Below are 15,019 nucleotides of genomic sequence, written 5' to 3'. Positions count from 1 at the left end.
CAGACATCTAAAGACTGAGAAATCACTGATTGAATAAGGGCCATAACATGGGCCCAAGATGAATATGGGCTAATTAATTACTAAGATGTTTCTTTTCAATGCTCCTACAGCCAATATCACAGCAAGTACACCCTGTCTGTTTTAATTTTTTGCATTTCATTTCTTTCCATTATTTTCTAATTGAAAAAACGCAGCTCCTTGCGCAAAGTATTTGGTGCAGTATCGAAAGAAAACCAGGTGATATAAGGTCCCATCCATCCTCGTGTCTCTATAGGAAACATACGTTCCTCCGAGCGTTCAAACACATGTAACCCCGCCTTGAATCTCCTCACTTCTTTACAGTCGCCACACTCCTGCCTCCGTCAGTGCTGAAGGTAACTCCGTGCGTAAAGCTCCTCCACACCAGACGGACACCGCACAGGTTCAGCATCACTTCTCTGAAGACACTTAGTTGAAGACAAAATCTCTTTACGTTTTTGGCAGGAAACATTTAACGATTCCGTTCAGCTATTGTTATTTTTTTTTTTTTTCGTTGTTCTTACTTCTCGGTGAGTGTTTTTTTATGCTCTCACTTGAGCTTTTCCCCCTGTAACAGTCTGTGCAGATGCTTCGCAAAGCCTCGATTCATTTCTGAAAAGTGAACAATGTGAGAAGCTAATGAAGGATTTTGAAGGAAATCACTGTGGATGCTCTTGGATTTAACAGCTGCTGCGTGTCAAAACAAAGATACAGTCAAACTTATGGCGTGAAGGTAAGACTATTATTGTTTTTCTCCTGAAAGAAAATACTTGTGCACAAACAAAGGCAGTGTGTAGTTTCAGTTTGCATTGTGCTAAGATGTGTGTGCGCAGCATAACCAGTCTGCCTAAGAGATTCAGGGCGATCCAAAGTGATTTATTGGCCGTGATTCCTGGGATATTAACTTTCAAGGTGAATTTGCTACGGATGTTGGCAGGCTATTCCCGCGTCAACCTTCCACAAATGTTTGTCCATATCAACATGAACACTTACAGGCTGACCGTGTGAAGAAGGGCGCGCGTCCGAGCGCACGAACTCTTTATGTGCCACTTACACAGCCTGTATTAAACTAAGGATTTGTGTTCATCTCCGTTGCTTACAGTATCGATCCGGACTGGTCGTCGATGTAGAACAACTAAATGTAAACATTTATTCTGTGCATTGATGGAGTCCTGGGGTATTGCTCGTGTGCTTCTTGAGCTGTGGCAGTGTGCCTGTGTCAAGCTGTTCTCCCCAACCCACGGAGCGCTGATTTTAGATCTGTTTGTGCTCTCCAGTTTTGTTACTAGTGCCGGTCTCCAGAGGCAGCTCGTGCGCCACACGGATCCGCGTGCTGGTTGCACAGCCTGTCCTGTATCCAGCTCTAACAATTTAAAAACGGCTGAAAATGAAAGTCAGATGAAGGGAAAAAAATGTTAGTTATGCAAAGGGAGCCAACAGTGACCAATTTGTGATATGCTCTTGCATTTCGTAAAGATTTTTTTTTTCCTTTTTTTCATGGAAGCATGATGTAATTTTCATCACATTTCCGAATAACATAACAGAGAACAGCTAAGATCCTGACCGTGACATCTAGCTTTATGACTTTTTTTCATGAGACAGAAGGCAAAAAAAGAACAAGCAATGTCTTTGCAATAAAGTCCAAATCCCTCCATAACAACAATCATATTCATAAAAGTATCTCAGATGTTCCAGCAGCTATTTTGTAAGTCATCAGCCATGAACAGCATAGCACCTGTTTATTAAATCACTGCTTTCAAGACAAAGGATGCTGTCAGTCTTTATTTGACAAGGAAGAATATTACCTCAACTCTCCCAGGGCAGAAGTGAGGATAAAACATTTTATATGGGAAAAAGTGAAGTGAAGATTGTAAACACATCTACAGATAAACCCTATCTTCCTAGAATGAATATTGGCTGTGCATTGAGTGATAATCTTCAGACATTGTTCATCCATATGGATTTACAGCTTCCTGTCACTGATCTGTCACACCGCGTGAAGAGCAGAACAGCCTCACAAAGCTGCCAGATACAGCGCTTGTCAACTCCAGCTGTTTGACACAGACAGCTTTATTGAATCAAACCTCCAGGACACCCCCAAATCAAACGGATTTTTCTCCCAGCAAGGGCATTTTTGATATAATACTGAAAACAGACAGTACTAACAAGGATTTCAGAGCATGCCTTGTGCTGATGAGCGGTCACCTTACTTTGACAAAGATTAGGTAACTAAAGAATTATTGAAATTAAAGGTGCAGGATTAGGCACGTAATTACCAAAATAATTACAGGGTTAAGGGCTAAATAGCCTCCTACAGGTGGTCAATCAATAGTGACATCAGGATTCAACACTAAGAGATTATCGGGTTCAACATAAACATGACTGCAGATCTATGATTCCCTTAAGACTGACAGGAGAATTTAATCAATACTTATCCTGCCGTGGCAGGCATAAAATGTTGTAGCTACACCTTTGTTCCCAACAAATTTGTATTTTCACTTTAAAAATCACTGGTGCCTAAAGATCTCTGTTTAGTATGGATATAAGATAGTGATTTTGCTCTTGTGAGAAGTTTAAAATTGTACTTGAAGAGATTGTAATACTAGTTACTATGTATGGGCTTTAAAGTAAAGAAAATCAACAACAAGGATGCTCTTTTCTTTATCGTTAAGTTTTGAGTCTGAAATGTTCTGTGTTTGAATCTTAAATGGCAAAGATTCATGCTATGTCATTTATTCAGTTCAGTTGGATGGCTGCTTTGGTAAGAGGATATTCCTTTAAACGTATTCATGCTTGTTGGATATGCAAATAGATGTGAAGGAAGCCTTCTTTCTTTTCTCCTCATTCATTTTGCCCACATTTCTGCAGATTTTCTGTAAGCTTACGGTTATGGACCAAATGTTGCACTACCACCATCAATTGTGTTGAGCAATGTGGCCGACAGTTCAACCCAGTTCGCACAATAAAACAACAAAGAATAACTTGGAAAATGGTAGAATTTTTTTGTGTGAGTTAATTCAGGACATTAAATATATGATGTTACCTCAGCTGGGCAAAGGGACAGGCAGCTACAACAGAGAGATCAGAAGAGACTTAATGTCAGTTAGATGTCATTGATGAAGGTCTGTGAATGCCTTAAACTGAATAGATTTTTCAATAATCATCCTAACATTAAAAGGATATTTTAGTATTGTTAAAGTTGAGTCATATGAGGTACACAGCAGTAGTTAGCCTCCTGTGATTTAACTGAGCATTGGAGCTTTAAGGAGGGCTCACTGGTTGTACCTGCCAGGATGCCAGGCTATACAGCATAACAGATACAGTTTCTGCCAGAGATTTTGAAGGTTTTTGGTCAAAATTAGACACAAAACAGTATTGGCCCAAATGTACCCAGTATCAAAAAAATGTTTTGAAGCATTTTATTTTATACCCAAAAAGCCTCTGTGTTTTGTCACAATCTTAAAATGCAAGCGCACGCAACTGGTAGCCAAAGCCTGCATTGCAAAAAAAGTGATGAAACACAGAGGCTTTCTGGGTTAAAAATAAAATGTTTCAGAAGTTTTCAGTAGTACATACGTTTGACCAATATTGTTCTGTGGCCCATCTAAATTCCAGGGAGAAACTGTACCCATCTGTTACACTGTGTAGCCTGGCTTCCAGGCAAGTACAACCAGCAAGTCCTGTTTAAAGGAGCCGTGCTCACTGAAATCACTGGAGACCAATGCCACTTCTACTGCTAGGTACCTCTATGGCCCAACTTCAAAAATACTGAAATATCCCTTTAAGGAAGCACAGGAGTCTATGGTTAGTGCCAGTGTCCGTCAAAACTTTAAAATTAAACATAATTTTTCAAAAACTCAGATAAATGGCAACCGGCAGGATTTTAAAAGGCCTCAGTTTAAAGGGGACAAATTATGCAAAAATAACTTTTCACTTTTTTCTAACAAAAATATGTGCCCCTGGCCTGTCAACAATCCCCTCAAATACCAGTAAAATCTATTCCCTTCCATTCTCTCTCCACCTTCTAGAAAATGTGTGCTGAAACAGGCCGTTCTCAGATTTCCCCCTCATGACCTCATGTAGGGAGTTAGCACCCCCCCCAGGTTTGGTTGTCCCTCCCTGCTTAGAAGAAAGTTCCGCCCTCCTCTCCTGATCTTCCTCTCAGCTGCCAGCTGAAAAGCTAGATAGCACAGTGGGTTACCCTGCTGACTTTGGTCTTGGGGATTGATGGTTTGAATCCCCGTCAGGTCCTTAACTTTGGATAAAAGTGTCTATAACATCCAAGTGACAACCTCCGGTCCTGAAAAATGAAGCCAATGCGGAAGTGCAAAAAATTTCTGTACCGCGAGTGTCCACTTGAGGCTGGCTGCAGGAACACAACAAGTCCCGTCTGCACACATGTTAAACAGCCGGTTTTTACACTAGAAATAAACTGGTTTACAGCCTGGTTCAAAACACCAAACGTGTCTCATTAGCTGCTGTCTTATTGTGCTCCCACTGTATGGGGGATGAATTTTTTTGTACCACAATCGTTTTGATTATATTTAGGATGAAAGCTGATTGGCGCGTCTCATTGGAATGACAGGCTTGGCAGGCAGAGGCTTTGTTTCTGTCAACCAGAATGCTAGCTAGCAGGCTGACAGGAAGTCGACTTAGTGGGTGGGCCATTAGGTTGATCCAAAGTTCGGCTGAGGCCACAATTTCAATATGGAAGCCTCCACAGATTGGCTTCAAGAGCCGTTTGAGTCCGCATATTGTAAGCAGACGACTGACGTCACACGGGGTTTGTCCAATTCTTTCTACAGTCTATGGTAACATCAGGAGTGCCCCGTCCGTTTCCTGAGAGGGGTGTGGTCAGGGCCAGAGTCAGACAGTTCATTACCATTTAAAGCCACAGACACAGAAACGTCTCACTCAGAGAAGAGCTGAAACAGAGGGCTTTTTAGACATGCAAAAATCCTATACTGGAGTGTTTTTTCAGCAACAAACTTCACAGGCTTGTTTTAGGGACCTTTGAGAAGAATATATACTTGTTTTAAAAGGGTAAAATATGTCCCCTTTTAAGCCTAGACAAGCCACTCATATGCAGCCTGGTTCCACAAAGCTGTCCGGCTTAGCTTGCTAGCTAGCATTCTGGTCGACAGAAAAGTAGCTTCTTCCTGCTGAGCTATCTGTCAGTCAAATGAGACGCGCCAATCAGTCTGCAGTGAGGTTTTTGCTAAATATAATGTAAATGAACATGGTACAAAAAAATACCCACCCCTTTACAGAGAGAGCACATGAAAACGCTAATGAGACATGATTGGTTTTTGGAACCAGGCTGTAAACCAGTTTATTTCTAGGGTAAAAACCGGCTTTTTAAAGGTGATTAGACGGGACTTCGTCTAATCATTGTTCAGCCTCAAGTGGACACTCGCTGTACTGCAATTTTCTGCACTTCTGCATTGACTTCATTTTTTAGGACTGGAGGTTGCCGCTTGGATGAGACATACTCAAAGCCAGAGAGTTGCTCTGCCCTCCTCCATCTGTGACTTGTTCTTACTGGGGAGTGTTCTCAGTCAAACCAGCGCTTCACACGATGTATTTACTTAAGGTACACCTTAACCTCGCAAAGCACATGGATACGCCCATTCCAGTGTTTCTCACTGGCAAATCCATCTTGCAAAGCTCCCGTCGTTTGGGCCCTGTTAGAAAGTGACAAGACCAATCAGCGTTGAGGGGCAGTACTTTCAGGCGCAGCGGAGTTGTCCTGTAAGCAAGCAGCAACAAGAGGCTGGTGCAATTATGGCAGAAGATATTAGAATGGATATTGTGAAAGTGCCAGTTTTATCAGAACTTGATGACATTTCTTCATTAAAAGAAGAACAAAGAACAGCAATGAGTTGTTTTCTTTTCAAAAACGACAAAAATCATGTACTGACATGGCTATAGTCACCATGGTTCGCGTTATGCAGTTCTGTATAGAGTTTACTCCTCGGTAGGGGCGCAGCTTGATAGCAGCTGCGTTATGTGTTTTGTTATGTTATGTTACGTTATGTGTTTCCCTTTCCCAATTGCTGTCCATGAGTGGTTTTCTAGATGGATGTGAAAGAAATCCATCTTGCGTGCCAGGTCAGGTACACCTTACATTTTCTTTATATGCATGGTTATGACATAAGAGGGGGAATGTAGTTAAAAGATGGTGCTAACCCTTGTGGTTTGTGTCATGATGCAGTCTTGTAGTACTTGAGTCCTGGACTCAGACTTGAGTCCGACTTGAGCCCTGATTTTGGAGGACTCGTGACTTGACTTGGACTCAAGCGCTGATGACTTGGACTTTGACTCGAGCTTTAACTGCATCAGGACTTGAGGATGAAGAGGAGGACTCAAACCTTTTTTTGCTAAAGACTATTTTATTCTGTAATATTTGTTGTTTTTGTGAGAAAACCCTGCATAAGTGATCAGTGTTCATGCAGCACGTGGTGCATGCATTCACCTGCGTTCACATGCTACTAACCTGCTGTCTGTTAAAACAACCACAGAAGAGAGAGAGAGCAGGAGGAGCTGGCAAGCCTGGGTGACAGAGAGAGGAGCCGATAACTTTATAGGTAGCTTAAACCTGTAGCTCTTCTCTGTATTCTCGTGTTAATCTTTACAAGAAATTAAACTAAAATTGCAGCCAGCCTACCTTTGAATTGCGGAAAATCTCCATCAGCGGCCTCAGTCTTGGACAGAGAGATAAAATATCTTAAACCTTGTAGTGAGTCCTGTTAGTTAGAAATATTAATCCAACGTTGAAATCTGCGTTAACATTGGCCAGATAATGCTGATTAGTGAGCTAAACAAGGTGGCATACAGTCTAATTATGGTGGTTTAAAGACAGCTCAGACTTTCGAGTAACGAAGAGGGAACAAAGTTAAGACCTTTTTATGATGTGTTCAAATGTACAATGGCGAAAATTGAAATTTTAGTATTTAATGAGAAATCTGAATAAATGCAGTCATTTTAAAGGAGGAATATATAAGATAGAGGTAAAGCATGAGTGCAGTTAAAAACATGTTTCATTTTTCCACACAAGATACACAAATAATCCTGTTAATACAGCTAATATTATCTATGAAGAGTGTGACCATTAAGGAGTATTAATAAGAGTTAACCTGACACACCAGATGGATTTGTTTCACACATCCATCTGGGAAAGCTTCAATAGGAAACATTTGAAAAAAAGGCAGAGGCTTTGAAAAATCCTTGGAGTATGATTGGGTGAACGTTCTGTCTGTCACATCTCTACAGGCCAATCACAACAACTAAGCATGTGACGTAGCCACTGGCAAGCTGCGCATGCGCAGCTAATGAGAAATAACGCGAAACATGCAACTATTGACATGTAAGTACTCGACTTTTGTTGTTTTTGAAAAGAAAACAACTCACTGCTGTTCTTTGTTGTTCTTTTAACAAAGAATTGTCATCAAGTTCTGATAAAACTGGCGCTTTAGCAGCATCCATGCTAATCTCTTCCTCAATAACTGCACCAGTTCTTGCTGCTGCTTGTTTATGTCACGACTCTGCTGCACCTGAAAGTACTGCCCCTCGATGCTGATTGGTCCTGTCACTTTCTAACCTGGCCCAAACGGTTCAGATGGGAGCTTTACAGATGGATTCACCAGTGAAAAACAAGGAAACTGGCAAATCCATCTGCTTTGCAAGGTTAAATAAGAGTATCAATATCAATAAAAATCAATGACCCTCAACCTGGACTGCAATGTTTTTGGAGTTTTCTTTGAGTAAAACTAGAGTAAAACTAGAAAAGGTGATCAGGACTAAAATGTGACTAAATCTATTAACCCTGTCTCTAAGGCTACTCCACCACGGGGCCAAAGATGTCTGGTTTTATTCATACAAACTGCTGTTAACAGCTCCTCTAGTCCTTTAAAATAAAAAGTTGAAGAAATTTATACATAAATAAAACAAATCAGTGCAGCCCACCTGTAAAGCTAGAATGCCGGATAAATAATTATTAATTTGATTTAATTTGGCTCTAGGTTTTAAGTACTGGGGACTCGTCTAGGACTCGAACACAGGTAAAGGGGACTTGACTGATTTTTCTTTTGTGACTTGAACTTGTACACTAGGGACTTGGACTTGAGGTTTGGTGACTCAACTACAACACTGTCGTGATGTATTACAGCTCATTTAGAGCAGTGAAGCCAGAGCAACTGCTTGCAATACACAGTAAATGAGAATTAACTTTCAGTTTCATTAGGTCTTGTTCAGTGTGTAAGGGTGGTAGCTGGGCACATTTGCGATATTGACTTTGCATGTCTACGCACTTTATACTTTTATTAAAGTCCTGGTGTATAAGATGCAGCCAACTTTTAAGATGAATAAAACAAGGGTCAAATGTGGGTGTTATACACAGTTATGATAATGAACGGTGCATTTATACTTGACTTTGTTAGGTCTAGAGGCACCACAATGTGATGAGCTTGGGGGGGTTACAAGTTACAGGGGGAGCGTGGGTGAGTATGCAGCTTATGACAGTAAGTATTCATGGCCCATCACAAATAAGCAGGTCAGGTATATTTATTCAACAGTCAATGCTAATTGACTAGCTAGGACATTTTAGCTGGAGCACAATTAAAAGTCAAATTTTGCAAACTTGTATTAAACTGTTATTTGCTCTAATGATGGATGATTATGGTGATTATTTCACTCTTTTACTGTTCCTGTCTGACCTCAATTACAGAAGTTGAACTTTTAGATTACTTGACCTGACTGATGCCTTGACAATATTTTATTTACTGTTTTTGCCACTGAAGGTCACTGGCTTACTATTAATGTACTGTGGCACAAACAAACATTTTTTTTTTTCGGACAGTCTCTAATAGTTACAAATTGATGTCTGGGTTGCTTTAACCCCAAATGTCAAAATCCACTAACTCCCTTTGTTAATTATGCATGCAGAAAACTGCATTTACAGCAGAGCTGCTGTGCCCTACAGCAAGGATTGTGTCATATAATTGTGTCAGTGTAAGCCAAAGAAATAAAGTTCAGGAGGAGCCTTGCTTAGACCCATATAAACAGAAAAGGCAGAGAAATGAGCACCGGAGCTTCGGTGACCTTTATGTGTGGTTCTGTCAGAAACAAAATAAGCTAAGATGAAATATAAATAATTTAACTTTTTAGCTGAAGGTAAATCACTTTCTGAAAACGCTAAATGGCCTCCAAATTATAGACAGTGTAAAGAGAGGCTCCTGTAATTGGCTTTGGAATTATTGTGTATCTCTAGTAAATGGACAGTCCAGCAGCTCCTCCAGTGTGACTTACAGTCTGTGTCTGTGCTCCAGCAGCACCATTGTTTTCTTGACAAGTAAATCATTTAATTGTATTGGATCTGTGTATCCTGGCCTATTCCTATTCTTTCGCTCTCTTTCTCCTGAAACCCATTCCCCAACATGTCAAATACATCAGCACTCAAGGAACCGGCACTACTCACTGAAAGGGTGGAGGGGCCAATTAGGTCCAGAAGCCAATGGGAGATCCATCAAGATCTGGTTATGCTCCAGGTTACAGTTATATGCTGACAAAGTTATGTCAGATGGCAGGCCTGCATGTACATTAATGGTGTGTCCATGTCACATATTGATTCTTATGGTGTATGGAGGCAGAGCGGTGTATGGAAGCTGTGCACTGGATTTTGCAGAAGCTGAGTGCTTCAATGGAAAAGGCATGTTGATGGACATTCTTTTGTTAAACAGTTTTTTTGTATTTCTAAAAACTAGTTAAGGATTGAATACTGCAATAACTTCACTGTTATCATTGTTCAAATTGCAATGCATCACCATCACTACTAAGGCTCTTTTAAGGTTTCTTTGCAAATATAGACTGGTATACATATATTTCAAATGATTTATCCATCCCCACCTGTATTTCCCCAATCCTCAGAGTTCAGATGGACATTAAGAAAATGCATCACTAGAGGACCCTGTCTCACATAAGCCCCTACTAGCACTGCTGCAATACTACTGTTATTTTGATCCCTTCCGATATTAACCTAGCTGCTCTGTTGTAGTTGTCTGTCCCTGTACCCAGGTCATGTAAAATCATGCTCATTGTTTGAGCCTCATTCACCACGGTAAAGGAAGAGTCAGTTTCTTTAATAATTGGAAGGTTATAGGTTCGATCCTCAGCTCCTGCAGTCCATTTTATTCCCATTCTTTCATCAGTAGATGAGTATGGATGTGTATGAAGGATTAGCAGGTACCAATGGTCAATTCATTATTTTCTCAAATTTGTTTTGAACAAGAGCCTTCGAAAAGGTTTGAGCAGAATTATGATGCTGTTTTTAAACTGCTGAATGGTTTGCACCAGTGTTCTTAAACCAATGAATGCCACATGCTTGTCAGCTGGAAGCATTTCCCCCTTTTGCCTTCTTTGCATCGAGAAACAACCTTTTATGCCCATATACACTGTAAAAAATCCATCTTGATTTATGTTGAATGAACAAATAAAAAAATGTTGGGTGCACTTTTGATAACTTTACTGATTGAATAACACATTATATGACTTTCCTTAATTATGTAAGGTATATACTGAGTAAACATAAAGATTGAAGTTGGGCCAACATCTGGGGACTCAACTTGAATAGTTAGCGTAACTATTCAAGTTGAGCCAACTGAAATTGTAAAAAAAATATCTTACAATTAGACATTTTAAATTATGACCATTTTATGTCAACTAAATGGCAACATTTGGCATTAAGTTAGAAAAAAAAAGCTGAAAAATTTCTTTACTATGCTTTACTGAGCCCTCATTTTTGTCTTTACAGTGTAAAGGCATGAGACTGTAGGGCTGTTTGCAAGCACAGAAGGCACACTGGATAAAACTGAGATGTACGCAGTAAAAGAGAATTGGATCAAATGTAAAGATGTCAGAAAGTTCTTAATTTTCAACATTATTTTTTTAAATCCTTACCTTAATTTTTATTTGTAATTTACAGGTTGCACTTTACATCAGTAATTGCATTGGTAAAATAAAGCTGACTACATTAAATTCACATGTGTATTAAAGTTATTTGATAATAAAATAGGCTAAACTAATGAAATAAAATAAAAAATAAATAGATAATAAATGAAAACATGATTTTGCACTGGCATAACAGCGCTCAAATGTGTAAGAATTTCCTGATTTTTTCCCAGAAAATATGTGGGCAAATGTGGATTTTAAGAACAAACTTCCTAAGAACAGTTGGGGAATGAGGCCTACAGTTCCTAACAAACTCATATGCCTTTACCCCAAAATCAGCTGTTTTCCAAGGTTTCCTTCATTTTTGGTTTGGACACTTTGATTTTTACTATTGTGGGCTTGTCTATGGCAATCACATGGATCTCTAGAGATGGGGCCTATATTGGTCTCATATGGGCTGATCCCACTTGAAGTTCACATGGGCAATCACAAGTGGACCAACATGGAACCTCCGGATAAGCCCCCATGGATCCCATATTGCAGCCTGCATGTAACCCATACAGGGCCCAAATACACATGCTGGTTTGGATTGATCAGCACTGTGCCCACATTTTCCAGTGGTATTGCAATATTTGGTCCATATCCAAAAGCTTTCAGGAAATGTGCAGAAATACTAACAAAATGAATGCAGAGTTCAGCAGAAGCTCTGCACACAGTGGTGAGTGAACCTGATATAGAGCATAAATGAGTCTTGCGTATCTATTTTCACATTTCCTCAATAAGTAGGCCTACATGCGAATTTACAAAGGCACCAAGGTGAATTTTATCATTAAAGGCAGACTAAAACCTTTTGCTCTGCTCCTCTGAAAAAGCGTGATCAAACACTTTTAAGTGAAAAGCGGCCTGCTGGTCTTGGTCTTTTGAAGCTTGAGTAACAGGCAGTCAAAACACAGGGTGTGTATGAAGAACAGAGAACCCTTTCCATGACTCTATTTCCCTGGATGTATTCTTAATAGGTATGAAAGTGTGTTACGGATTAATATGCATGAAGAAAAACATGCTCGATAAGTGTCAGTGGCCAGGAAAGCAGCTGTGGCTCCAGTAGAGCTTGCTGAAATATCAGAGGTTAAAAAAAATCTTCCCAGGGCAGAGGAGAGTCCTTTGAACACTACAGGGAACAACCTGGATCAGTGTGATGGTAGATGATGTACATAGGTTGACAGAGTGAGTAACAGAAGAGAGGTGTCTTTGGTCTGGAACAAAATGTGAATGTGCTGGCCATGCAAAGTGTGTCTCCTTCCCTGTAGACTTTAAATTAGCAGCACTACTTCCAGATCACTCAAACTCCAGCAGATGGTGCCTGACACACAAACATAGACCGCACCGCCCTTAAGGTGCTGAAAGACAAATGAACTACACTGCTCAATCAAGAGCTCTTCTTTTGGTTCTGATTCCCACACTTTAAAATATTAAAAGGTGACAGAAATGAGGAGGGGTGGTGACTGGTTTGTCAGGTTGAACATTTTCCTTCTTAACTTCTTATGTCAAGTGTTGAATAAAGCCACGGTCTGAATACACAGCCTTTCAAGCATCTTCTATGACATTTTCTTCAAGAATGTCTTTTGTTTGTTGAACAAAGGGAGCATAGATCCAGCTGTCTATATGGCCTTTTGCTCTTAGCTTTGATGAATTACTGTCTAATTAAAAGCTGCCTTTTGCAAAGGCCAACCTCTGAAAATTGCAAAGCCTACAAAAACACATCTTTGAACTAATCAGTGAATACTCCAATAGATAAAACCCTTGATAAGGGGTGTAGTTATTTCTATATAGATCTAAGGGAATTCAGTATTAAGATATTAACAATTATGCAAATATCTCCAGGTTCTGTAAATAGTTTCTCAAAATACAGAGTTAGCAAGAAACGCAATGGTTTTCATAACAGTAACATCTTCCTTTGGTTCTTAAGTCGCTATGTCTTTACTTGGTGATGAATCCAGCTAACCCACTGCTAAAATAAAAGGCATCCATTTCAAGCAGACCACCTCAGATACGCAAACAGTTCACTTCCTGCCCAGCATGAAACAGCACAGAGAAATAAGAGGAAGTAGAGGCTGGGGATGAAGGTCATTGAGCATTTAGCATCTTGTGATGATCCTCAAGAAACTATAAGGCAAAACAGGGATTAAAAAGGCTGAAAGGGGAGTTTTTGTTTTACAGGTTGTTTGAATTTTTCTTTAGAGTCAAAAGTAAATGCAATTTGAAGCAGTGGAAAAGAAAGCTTGGGTCTTCTGCTTATAGAATCAGACAGACTTAACACCTTCAGCTGTTGTAGGCTTGTTCCACTGCATTTTCACCCCAAAACACTATTAAATGTATTATTCCCATAACCTACTCTTCTTTTTTTTTTTTTTTTTTTTTTTAAACTTTTGTGCCATTTTCTCTGTCCATAGCATAACTTATGTTCGTGTTCTCACACAAAAACAACAAATATTACAGAACAAAATAGTATTTAGCAAAAAAGGTTTGAGTCCTCCTCTCCATCCTCGAGTCCTGATGCAGTTAAAGCTCGAGTCCAAATTCGAGTATTTCGCGCTTGAGTCCAAATCGAATCACAAGTCCTCCAAATCAGGACTCAAGTCGGACTTGAGTCCGAGTCAAGGACTCAAGTACTACAAGACTGCATCATGACACAAACCACAAGGGTTAGCACCATCTTTTAACTACGTTCCCCCCTCTTTATGTCATAACCATGCATATAAAGAAAATGTGAGGTGTACCTGACCTGGCACGCCAGATAGATTTCTTTCACATCCATCTAGAAAACCACTCATAGACTGCAATTGGGAAAGGGCAGAGCCTTTGAAAAAAACTCTGAGGTTGATTGGATTAATGTTCCCTGTCACATCTTTACGGCCAATCAGAGTAACAAAACGTGACCTAGCCGCTACTGAAGAGCGCCCCTACCAAGGAGTAAACTCCATAGAGAACTGCATAACATGAACCAGGGCGACTGTAGACATGTCAGTACACAACTTTTGTTGTTTTTGAAAAGAAAACAACTGAATGCTGTTCTTTGTTATTTGACGACCGGTTTCTACGTCACATAAGCCCCACCTTTTTAGATAAGATTTTTCAAGGCAGATGTCCGTTTGAGCTAATTAAAAACCATAAAATGCAGATTTTTATTAGTTTAGTGCAAATTTCAGCTATAACACCAACATTGATGTGTTTTATTATAGTTCAGTACATTACCTCAGTGTACAGATGAAAAAAAATGTTAAAGTGCTCACTACCTCTTTAACAACAATGTGCTGTGGGGCCTGCAGGAACATAACATAAGCCATTTTAGAACCAAACATTTTTAAGCCAAATATCTGATTCTGCTGCCATTTGTGGCTCTCTTCTCCTATCAGAAATAAATAATTTATTTTGTTTTGGAAAAAAACATTCACACAGAAAATGGGCTGAAGTATTAGAGGGGCAGTGGTGGGTTTGAAATGTCTTGTTTTGCAGCATGTGATCAAGCATCGGAGGGTTGCGCATTAATATTGGACACCTTTAAATAAATCAGCTCATAGAGAAAGTTAACAGACAGTTTCTCCTCTAAACATTGTACTTAAGGGAAGTTTATATGTACGTATGTGATATAATCAGTTGTCTGTACCACACGTTTGACTGTGAATTGTTTGTGCTTCTGCACAGTGACACGACTCCCCCACAGCGCACACACTGCATGTTCGGCATTGAGATGTTTAATTTCTTGCACAAAATTATTCCAAGATATTTGACTCTCTTGTCTGACAGAGCAGGATGAGCATAGACAGTTGTTTCTCTAGTATTTTAATTGTTTTCTTGGATTAATCTTTTGAAAGGGAGAGAGTGAGTGCATATGGATGACAGAAGGATTGCCATTATGCACAGCAATTTGGTGAAAATAAACACAACATCAGTCCTAAAATGTGTGCCTTATTACATTTTAATCTTTCAGTTCAAGAAATGGTGGGAGCAAATGATCTAAATTAAATTCAACAGTATGACAATATGAGCATCTGGCTTA

At 39.7% G+C, this 15,019-nt stretch overlaps 1 protein-coding gene across 1 annotated transcript in view; it reads left to right on the top strand.

Annotated features, from left to right (window-relative positions):
• Positions 1-380: 380 nt before the first annotated feature.
• The window catches only part of drd2a (dopamine receptor D2a), a 73,060-nt gene continuing 58,421 nt past the window's right edge, over positions 381-15,019 (top strand). The window contains exon 1 of the mRNA XM_041801958.1: positions 381-751. The gene's annotated coding sequence lies outside the window, so the exon portion shown is untranslated. The remainder of the gene's footprint in view (positions 752-15,019) is intronic.

This window comes from Cheilinus undulatus, linkage group 2 (genome assembly GCF_018320785.1).
Source record: "Cheilinus undulatus linkage group 2, ASM1832078v1, whole genome shotgun sequence".
Classification (NCBI taxonomy): Eukaryota; Metazoa; Chordata; class Actinopteri; order Labriformes; family Labridae; genus Cheilinus; species Cheilinus undulatus.
Note: the sequence above shows the minus strand (reverse complement) of the source record. Positions and strands in the feature narration are given on the sequence as shown.